This window comes from Octopus sinensis, linkage group LG5 (genome assembly GCF_006345805.1).
Source record: "Octopus sinensis linkage group LG5, ASM634580v1, whole genome shotgun sequence".
Lineage (NCBI taxonomy): Eukaryota > Metazoa > Mollusca > Cephalopoda > Octopoda > Octopodidae > Octopus > Octopus sinensis.
This window is the reverse complement of record NC_043001.1, coordinates 38,524,975-38,534,974: the sequence shown is the minus strand read 5'-3', so window position 1 is coordinate 38,534,974 and position 10,000 is coordinate 38,524,975.

Sequence of the window (10,000 nt, the reverse complement as noted above, 5' to 3'; positions counted from 1 at the left end):
ACACACGCACAACACAAATACAGAAGACATGCAGATGAGTAAATAGTTTAAATTTCGAGGTGCAACCCACTGATCTATCTTCCAAGTCATACCACGGCCCCGCCTAGATGAGGAACAATACTACTGCACACTCCAACAGGTAGTGATGAGTTGCAAGGGTGCAGTACAGCAATTAAGATATATGGCACTTTCTCCAATGTCCAGTCAGTTTCTGTTTTCCTGGACATTCTGTTGATGGTCACGGTAAAGGGTAGAGAATTAGTGCGAGGCAGTTGCTGGTCGTCTGCAGTTACTGACGGTCGCGCGTGTCCAAGCATAGCGGCTTCACAAGCTGGTGAGGCTATTGATGTTGCAACTGTTGACCGGGGGGGGGGGTCTGCGCGCGCGTGTATTCATAATTATCTGCGCTGAGAGGAAAAGATGTTTTTAGGATGTTGTTTTACTAGAGCTCTGGATTTTATATAAGCAAACACACACGCACACATACACACATACATACACAGACAGACAGGCAGACAAACCGACAAACAGACAGATAAATTGATAGACAGACAGATAGATAGATAGATAGATAGATAGATAGATAGATAGATAGATAGATAGATAGATAGATAGATAGATGGATAGATAGATAGATAGATAGATAGATAGATAGATAGATAGATAGATAGATAGATAGATAGATAGATAGATAGATAGATAGATAGATAGCAACCTGTGTTGATTCTTAATGTGATGTTTTGTATACTTTGTAGTTTATTGAGGTGTGCTGTGGAGAACTGAATGCCTACATACGTATAGCATGGTCCATGATGGATCCAATATATAGTTTGTGCATCATTGTAACTGTTAATCAAATGCTGTGCATATAATTGTTTCTTTTTCCTTTCGCTGTTGTCTCTCTGTGTTGTGAATGTTGTGGCGCAGGTGTATGTAACTCCAAGTTTATTTCTTTGTGTGTATGTTTATGTGTTGGTTGATTACACTAGGCAACAAATTTCAACTTTTTTTTCTTTTTTGTCTGTTACAAATACAGGATCTATTCCATCATGGATCCAGATACATAAATTAATGATTTCTACCAAAAGTTTGATGCCAATTTCAGATCAGATATCGAAATTTCTCTATCACGTCCAGATTTTGTGTAACCGAAAACCCTTATTTTCATTTTTTCTCACCTGGTTCTGTTACGAAAGTTGTCTGAGCTACTTTTCTGTCTGAGCTACTTTTCTTAAATACTTACTATACAGGGACGTCTTTCCTCCTTTATTCTGGCTAAAGACAGTCAGTAGAATTCCGCTGGCGGAGTTACCACGCCCTGCACCCAACCATTCACCTAAGGCGCGTTAATATTTTGCTGTTACTACCGAAGGGCAACTTCCTGTTCTTAAGTGTAACTTTGATGTTTCTTCTTCCTTTGTCACTTGTAGGATGACGAGCTCTCCTTCTACAGGAACCAACGATAATCTCCCATCATATTTGGGTGAAATTACCCTGGTATCTGCTTTCTATAACTGAGATTTGTTGGTGGAAGCGCTAACAGCTCCAAGGTTGACCGGAAAGAAGTCAAGATGAGAATGTAAAAGATGCATTTTCAAAGACATTCTGCATACCATTTTCATAAGATTTAAGCATGTTTTTAACGAGTTCGCGGTGGTTTTCAGCTTTGTGGTTTCCAAGAAAATTTTTGGCAGTTTCAACAAAAGCTGTCCATACTCCTATTCCATTCTCATTTAGTTTAGATGGAAACGATGAGTCTGGATGACACTGCAGATCTATGGTCCAGTGAAAACTCCAGCTTCTAGCTCAGCTTCTGTCAATATTCCATTGAATTTATCCTTTAAATATTGGAAACCACTATCTTGATGATCCATACTCTTCACTAAAATTATCATAAGGCCCAGTTTAATGTGAAGTGGTGGAAAATGTACTTTCTGGGGGTCAGTAAGTGCTAGGTGTCTCACATTGTGTTTACCAACAACATATTCAGTTCTAGACGGCCAGTCGTGTTTTTTGTAATAGTTCTTGTCATCTCTGCTGTTACATAGACACAAAAGCACATATGCTTTGTGTAGCCCAACTGTAACCCAAGAAGTAACGGCACAACTCTAAGGTCACCACAAATATTACATATGTGGTCCTCATATTTGATGAGTCTTAGCAATAGTTCCATTGATTTAAAAGTCTCATTAAGGCCAGTAGCATGTACAACAGGTATTGCAGGTTTTCCATTGCCATCGTGCAGCAATACAGCTGCTTGAAGGTTAGCTTTACTAGAGTCAATGAACAGTCTCCATTCTTTTAGATCATAGGGAAAACTAATCCTTTCCATCAGGTCACTGATATCATGGCAGAAACAAACGCTTTCTTCCTGTGAGTAAAATGATGAAAACTGCAAATGGCGAAGGTGGAAATGGGAAACTTTGGTGTTTGGTTGGAGAAAATTCCATTCTTGAAGTCTGGAACCAAACAATTTTTGCCTTTTCTTTTGGTAATTCCAAATCGCTCTCTAAGTCATTTAACACCGCTTGACTTAACAAATATGGGGAAATAGTTACATCTGGAAAGTATATACCATCTTTCCCTATGTCTATATCACTATCAGAATCTTCAGATGAACTGTTGTCTGTTGTCGTTGCTGATGGAACTGGTGGCGGATTTATTTCATCATGTAGAACTGGTACATAGTTTCTGATTTGTTTTTTTTCTTTTTTCCTTTGTTTTGTTTTTTTGTGAAAGCAGCAATCTTTGTGAAACAAAAATAACAATCACTGAAGTGATTTTTCGGCTCACGTCAAACCGTGGTGACTAAGAATGGCATAGCCTTTCTTTTACAATTCATCCAATCTATTAACATAGCATTGCACTGTGCACAGCAAATATGTGGAGCCTAGTCCCTCTCTTGGTCTCCTGACTTACAGTCAAAATTAATACTTGTAGGCAGGTTTAATATTTTGTTATGTTCCTACGTTGTGGTTTAGACTACGTTCTGGCTTAGGTATTTAGCAGAAGTTGTTTGTGGGATTTACAAGCACGTCTGTTTGACTGCGTTTTAATTACCATACAATATCTGAAAAAAATGTAGAAAGTAATAATTACAATGTACAAAATAAGATGAAATACACACCTTAGTACGAGCTATTACTATGATGCCAACTTGGGATAAATTTTATTGATCAAAATCGTTAGAAGTTAGCAAACAAAAATTGCTTTAACCTTGAAAAGTAAGTTTCAGGTAATTAGCATTAAGCCGATTGAAACCCATATCTGGACGTGGTAGGAAATATTCCTAAATGATTCGCATTTTACACAAAATCTAGATGTGATAGATAAAATCTAATTATAGATTTGAAATCAGCATACCGAAATTAGCTAGGAACACTTATTTGGTCTTCTGTAACTTAATTTTTGTTGACTAGTGTCATAATCTTTGTTCTGTATTGTTGCTGGTAGAAAAAGGGCAGTGGACTTTGTCGGTGTTGTTTTAAGTTGTGGAACCGGGATTGTAAGCTATCTTTGTAAGGCTGGAGTATTTTACAGCAGTAGCTGGAGAATGATGCTGGTGTATTGTGTTTTAGCTTGTTTTTATGAGGTTCCCTATTTCTAGCTTGTAATTGGTTTATATTATATTGCTTTGAATGCGTTCTTTGAAATGCATCTATAGCTATTTTATAGAATTTCTATAATTTTTATTATGATGATGAAAACCTCGATTCTGTTTCTCAGTGGAACTCGTTTCCTCGTGATATTTTGTAACGGCGTTTTTACTGTTTTCATTTGTGTATGAGTATGTTTTGATGATAAGTTGAAAGTCTCTAGATTCTGGAAATTTGGCAGATCTGTTACGAGTGGCTGAAGATGTGCAATGATTCCTTCAGACACCAAGTGATTAACATATATATTTGTAAGTTTGTCTGAATGTGAGGTTTGGGGTTTCCTTATCTAATTTTAGTGTTTGAGAAAAGGAAGGAGTCAAAATCATAATATATATGAAAGGTGTATATTTTTTTGTTTTGTGTTCCAGCGGTTGTAAAAGCTAGATGTGTGGAAGAGAAAGTCATGTCTAGGGAGAGTTGGCTATCGTGTTATGTCATGTATTATTTTTACTATTTAGCATTCGAAAACCAGGATGTGTTCAATGCAGTGGGTGTCTTGGAAAAGTGATAAATTGCTGTATTTGGGCTGTGTAGCAAGTATATAATAGAATAAATAATAGACATGTGCAGATTGGTTTAGTGCTTATGAAACTGAATTCAAAAACAATATTCTGGCAATCCATTATTGAACAAACCTATAATCTACAAACCCTACTCATAAACGGTAAAGCAAGTACCAGAAATTCAAACTTATAATCACCAAGATATGGAAATAATAACATTAATTCTAGAGCATTTTGACAATTTAACAACTCTCTAGAAGAATCAAGCATCTCTTCTTCATGGTAAAATATCTTCCATAACCGAAATTCCAACATACACAAAAGAACATAAGTTATAATCCAAAAAGTATTCTCATACAGAACCAGCGACAGTCTGAATCATAGAACAACAGAATTACTACGGAAAATTAGGTAAAAGTAAAATTATCAATGATTAAAGTGGCACCAGCAAAATGGCAATCTTAGAAAATGATTTTTAGACATAGTCGACAGAATTCACGATACCAGGTAGTACAAAATGTGAAAAGCTGAAGATAATCTATCATACAAAAGCATTCTAACACAGTAAATACAAAAGGCCTGAAATTCAGTCCAACCTCACAATACTCAATGTTCAATGAAACATTGAACTATATCCCGTACTTCAATAAAAAATTACATCTAACAGAAGAATTATTTAACGGGGGAAACGGTGACGAATTAGTTGTATGAAATAAAATCAGTTGTATCTCAAGAAACAATACAAACAAAGCGTTGAATAAGTTTTGTGATTTTGTATCCACCTTCCTCTACCACATCTTAATCCAAATCCAAAACCAGTAAAATGGAATGGAAAATTACCCATCAACTCAAAAATATTAATGATATACTAGCAGTACCTGTGGAAATTCCAGTGTAAATCAAGGTATGTGAAAACATGATATTATATTAAACATAATCAAGGAATTTGAAAAATTCTTCTGAAATCGTGCCATTTAATAAAAATTTCTTACCAATACAGGAGTGGCTGTGTGGTAAGTAGCTTGCTAACCAACCACATGGTTCCGGGTTCAGTCCCACTGCGTGGCATCATGGGCAAGTGTCTTCTGCTATAGCCCCGGGCTGACCAATGCCTTGTGAGTGGATTTGGTAGACGGAAACTGAAAGAAGCCTGTCGTATATATGTATATATATATATATAAGTGTGTGTGTATATGTTTGTGTCTGTGTTTGTCCCTAGCATTGCTTGACAACCGATGCTGGTGTGTTTACGTCCCCGTCACTTAGCGGTTCGGCAAAAGAGACCGATAGAATAAGTACTGGGCTTACAAAGAATAAGTCCCGGGGTCGATTTGCTCGACTAAAGGCGGTGCTCCAGCATGGCCGCAGTCAAATGACTGAAACAAGTAAAAAAAAGAGAATACAGTTGAAATGAACTTGGAAAGTATTGCTTATTTTCCTTCTTTTAATATGTTTGACAGCTATGCTGTGCTTTGTAGTTTCAGGAAATAAAAAGGGAATTAAAATGATAAAAATTTATTTGTATATATATATATATATATATATATATATATATATATAACTGCACTTTCGCTGTTCAACCGCCACCAATGAGATTATTTTCATTTCATTTCATTTCAGTTCGGCTACATATCTACTTGTATATCTATTAATATATATCTCTGTTTGCTGATATATCTGTAGACACACCAACGTATCTAACTTTCCTTATGTATCTGTCTACTCTCAAAATACCTATAAGTATTTAAACCAAATAACAAAAAAAAGAATGCATGAAGGCGATGCCCCATCATGGATACAACCTTAGTGCTGGAACATGTAAAAGATAAAAGTGTAACATTCACAGATAGTTTCTAACTAAGGTTATTGCACTATAATTGATAAATCTTCCTAATATTGTTTCACTATGTTAAAAATTTCGACTGTGCCTGCAATTTGAACACAAATGCAGAATAATAGAAACGTTCTTCTCTCTTCTCTCTCTCTCTATCTCCATATATATATATATATATATATATATATATATATATATATATATATATTATATATATATATATATATATATATATATATATATATATATATAATATGTATATATGTATATATATATATATATATATATATATATATATATATATATATATATATATATATATATATATATATATATATATATATATATATATATATATATATATATATATATATATAGTTCCCCGTTCGAGTTATTACTTCTTTGGCGTAAGCGTAACACACGGAAAAACAGACAGTAACAGAGAATGATATTATGAATTTAAAGAAGCAGATAAGAGAAGTACTGTAGTTATTGTGGATGTTGAAAATTACAAAACACCACCTATTAAAAACGATGAAGAAACCTAGTACCCTCATTCATGCACAATGAAAATGTTTAACAAACAGGAAATAATTTTTACTACCTAATGAACTTTAAATGCAATGTCAAAAGACTCACCGATATCCACAAGAGCAAAATGAAATATGATGTCTGTAAATAATCAACTTCAGTATGTAAAAACATACTAGACGCAAAGGATCTTTAAAAGTAATGATTAATTGTAAGGAGACAACAGTGAAACACAGTAACTTTATAGGCATACTGCTGAAACCTAATCTAAAATTTATAGCAAGACTTGTAAGAGATTACTCAGGCCTGTTAAATCACCTCCCGATAAAATTTAACAGTTAACACACTAGCATTACATTATTTGTTGTTGTAAACCGCTATACTACGATCCTACATGGATATGGATAAAATGCAACATAATTATGGTTCGAAATATTCCCTTGTGAAATTTTGAACCGAATAGGAAAAATTCATTTCTAAAAACAAAATTCTTCTTAATTTTTTTCCTTGATGACAGATTTTACAAACTGATGTCTAGGACCACCTATATATCCTTCCTGATAAAAGAAGGCGACTGTGCGATCTTCACAATGGACTCGATCGTATAATGATAATTGTTTATAACATAGGTACAAAACCTGAAACTTGCGAAAGGATGTTAGTCGATATCATCGACTTCAGTAGGATGAAAGACAAAGCTAATATTGATATAATTTGAATTCGGTACGTATGAAGCTGAGATAAACATCGCCAGGTATATTATCCGACGATCTAATGATTCAGTAAATCCACTACCCCTACAATAATAATAATAATAATGGCTTTTGATCTTAACTGATTGGAAGTGTTAAGTACATTGTTTTGCCTTGGTGTCAAAGACGCGCTACAGCAAATATTCTGCTCAATACTACAGATTTGCTCAATACTACAGATCATGAGCAGAAGTAGTGGGGGAGCATCATAGCCATGTGTTAAGAGGAATTCTTTGGAATTTGAATAATTTACCTCTGGAAACTTGGGTGTTTCGCACATCATCGTTAAACCTTATTCAGGGACCTTTTGCGTTGGATGGGCAACTCAACCTGAAGAAAATTCTAACTGGACACCACCTGCAAGGTCATGTGCTGTTTATCTTAGTATGAGATCATAATGTTGCGCACATATGATTGTGATGCATGTGACTGGTGTACCCTTATCAGACGGGTAGTCATAATGGGTATATTGGGCTTCGTATATTTGTAACCCCAGTGTCACTCTGATAGTATGCGCTGCTCTCTCACTCAATAATGATGATGACGACGATGATGATGATAGAGGAGAGAAAGGGGGAGAAAAGAGAGAGAGAAAGAGAGAGAAAAAGAGGAAGAGAGAAAGAGAGAGAGAACGAAGTCACAGAACAAAGTCTTCTGAGTCATAAAAATGAAATTATGAAAAAAATAAGTCTATCCTAGATGCAGCCGAAAGAGATCGCTACAACAGCGAAATTTGAAGAACATGGCTACCTAGGGGAGGAAATTGAATAAGAAATAGCCGAAAGATCAATGAAGTATTTGGTAGAAACAAATAGTGGTAAAGGTGAAAACAAATTTTACTTCATGTTGGCAAAAGATATTACCGAAGAGGAAAGAAGCTTATTTCAACGTTTAAATGAGACACGAATTAGTGAATAGAACGAGATCACCGACTTTGAAAAAAATCGAAAGTAAAAATCTGTTGTAAATCAGTAAAGAGGCTAGACTGCTATTAATAAAAATCAAAGTTGAGAATGTAATAGATGTAAATGATTTCATATATTGTGCAGCCTCTGGTACTGTAGAAATTCTTGGGAATAAAAGTCAAGTAGAAAGAGGGGAAAACCCGTAGTAGAAAAGAATATTTGAGAATTAAATTGGTTTAGTAAAGATTTTAGAAGGATAAATGCCACAACTGAAAACAGGACGTAGTAATGAGCTTCAAAAATGTTAAACTTGAAACACTGGGGTTAGATGCAGCTAAAGAAGAGATAAGACAAGAAAATGAAGGAGGCAAATTCAGGTAGAAAAAATATGCTAGATACGAACAAATTATAAATCAGTATCAACAAAATGTGCTCTTCAAAAACAGAGAAAGGAGATTTATACCAACAGCTGAACAATGAGAATGAATCTCAGAAGGATGATATACCAAATGTTGAAGCAACAAGGAAATTTTCATCAAACATTTGAAGCTAGAACGTTCAACTCAACAACAGTAAAGAGGATTGGTTACTGGAGTTTAAAAATGAAATAGAAAACAGATCAATACAAAAGAACATAACACTACAGAAGATAAAGTGAAAAAGATGCTTAAAAAGAAAAGTCAAGAACTGTACATCGGTAATGCGATACCAGGTGAATTACGAATATGGAAAGACTAAGCTGTTAATTGCATACGCTACAAGAAAGCAGATGAAAATGTAGTGCCTTGGAGATACTTGGGGTGATTGAGAAGATTAACAGTTTTTTTTTTTTTTAGAAAACGCGGTAGGGAATCACTAAGAAATACGAAATCTGGATGGGGGAATATTTCAGGAAACCCGCGTTCTCTCCATTATTTTTTGCGATTGTGTTAATACCTCTGACGAACACACTGCAAAAAAATCTAGACTGCTTATGAGACCAGGTTGAAAATAAATCGTTTGTTATATGTGGATGATCTCAAGCCATACGCCAAAAATGAAAGATCTGAATTCTCCTATACAAACAGAAAGAATGTTTACAAGGATATTGGTACACAGTTTGGTGAGTGAATAAGTGTGCAGTTTTAATTATGAAGAGACGTCGAAAGATTAAATCTGTTGGTATAAAAATATACGAGATATCATACCTTTGAGGACAAATGGAGTACATAAATACCTAAGAGTGCGGTAGTAGTAGTAGTAGTAGTAGTAGTAGTAGTAGTAGTAGTAGTAGTAGTAGTAGTAGTAGTAGTAGTAGTAGTAGTAGTAGTAGTAGTAGTAGTTACCAAAATTATTTGAATTCAGATAACTTTATAAAGCCTGATCTCAGCTATGAAGAAAGTGCTTCCTGACCGTTTTGTTGTTGCTGTTGTGGTGACTCTTCTTGTCTTCACCGTTTGTTGTTAGAAGAGGATCTTCTTGAGTCTCATGGTTCGCCTCTAACAATGAGAACTGTGCTCTTTTATTTGCCCACTCATCAGTTGTATCTGGCGTCATCTTATAAGCAGCAACTTCCATGGTTTGTTCTTGTAGTTTATATTGTTTGAGACTTTCAGTAAGCCCTTATATGTACACTACAAAATGCCTTTAAATATTTTTTTTTTACTTCAAAGTGTATAGCAGCTGGGCCATCTACTATAGAAGCTGAATTTTAAGGCCTTTCTCTAACCACCCCCTACTGCAGAGTTTTATTATTGCTTTATAGTCTTGCAGGACTTGCGTGTCCATAGTGACCACTCTCGACCACAGATCACCGAAAGTTGCATCTGTACTGACCACC